This window comes from Mastomys coucha, chromosome X (genome assembly GCF_008632895.1).
Source record: "Mastomys coucha isolate ucsf_1 chromosome X, UCSF_Mcou_1, whole genome shotgun sequence".
NCBI classification, from domain to species: domain Eukaryota; kingdom Metazoa; phylum Chordata; class Mammalia; order Rodentia; family Muridae; genus Mastomys; species Mastomys coucha.
The window spans coordinates 76,389,117-76,390,789 of record NC_045030.1 but is presented as its reverse complement, the minus strand read 5'-3'; positions in this window follow the sequence as shown (position 1 = coordinate 76,390,789).

Genomic DNA, 1,673 nt, shown 5'->3' with positions numbered 1-1,673 from the left:
CCAGTGGAAGAAAGACAGCATTTTCAACAAATGGGGCTGATTCAATTGGCAGTCACTTGTAGAAGAATGTAAATTGATCCATTCTTATTTCCCTGTACAAAGCTCAAGTCTGTGTGGATCAAAGACCTACACATGAAACCAGATACACTAAAACTAACCGAAAAGAAAGTATGGAAAAGCATGGCCACTAGGGAAATTTTTCTGAACAGAACACCAATGGCTTATGCTCTAAGATCAACAATAGACAAATGGGATTCCATAAAATTGCAAAACTTTTGTAAGACAAAGGACACTGTCAAAAGGATAAAACAGTAACCACCAAATTGGGAAAAGATCTTCACCAATGGTACATCTGAAAGAGGGCTAGCACCTAATATTTATAAAGAAATCAAGAATTTAGATTCCAGAGAACCAAATAACCTTATTAAAAATGGCATACAGAGCTAAACAAAGAATTTTCAACTGAGGAATATCGAATCGCAGAGAAGCACTTAAAGAGATGTTCAACATCCTTAGTCATCAGAGAAATGCAAATCAAAGCAACCCTGAGATTCCACCTCACACCAGTCAGAATGGCTAAGATAAAAAATTCAGGTGACAGCAGATGCTGGAGAGACTGTGGAGAAAGAGCAATGCTCCTTCATTGCTGGTGGGACTGCAAGCTGGTACAACCACTCTGGAAATCAGTCTGGTGGTTCCTCAGAAAATTGGGCATAGTACTACTTGAGGACCCAGCTATACCACTCCTGGGCATATACCCAGAAGATGCTCCAACATGTAATAAGACACATGCTCCACTATGTTCATAGCAGCCATATTTATAATAGCCAGAAGCTGGAAATAACCCAGATGCCCTTCAACAGAGGAATGGATACAGAAATTCTGGTAGTTTTACACAATGTAATACTACTCAGCTATTAAAAACAATGAATTTATGAAATTCTTAGGCAAATGAATGGAACTAGAAAATATCACTGAGCGAGGTAACTCAGTCACAAAAGAACACACATGTTATGCATTCACTGATAAGTGGATATTAGGCAAAGCAAGTGGAATACCCATGATACAACTCATGGACCACATGAAGATCAAGAGGAAGGAAGACCAAAGTGTGGATGCTTCAGGCCTACTTACAAGGAAAAGCAATATAATCAAGGAAAGTAGAGGGTAGGAGGGATTTGTGAGGAAGAGAGGAGGGGGAGGGAAAAGAGAGGGTCAGAATTAGATATGAGAAGATGGAGGAGATGTACAGGGGGTCAGGAAATTGAACAGAGGTGTGTAGCAATGGGGGATGGGGAACTGGGAGTAGCAATCAGAGAGCCCCAGCTGCTAGGAAAGCAAGAGCCTCCCAGGACCCCACGGGGATGACATCGTCTGAAATACCCCTCAAAGGAGAGGGAGAATCTGTCCAGACCATATCCAGAGGTTAGACACACCACCCCAGTTGATAGATGGTGCCACTCACCCATCTCCAAAGTTTTAAACTGGAATTGCTCCTGTCTAAAGAAAATACAAGGACAAAGAGTGGAACAGAGACTGAAGGAAAGGCCATCCAGAGATTGCTCCAACTGGGGATCCATCCCACATACAGACACCAAACACAGACACTATTGCTGATGCCAAGAAGTGCTTGCTGACAGGAGCCTTATAAGCTGTCTCCTGAGAGGCTTTGC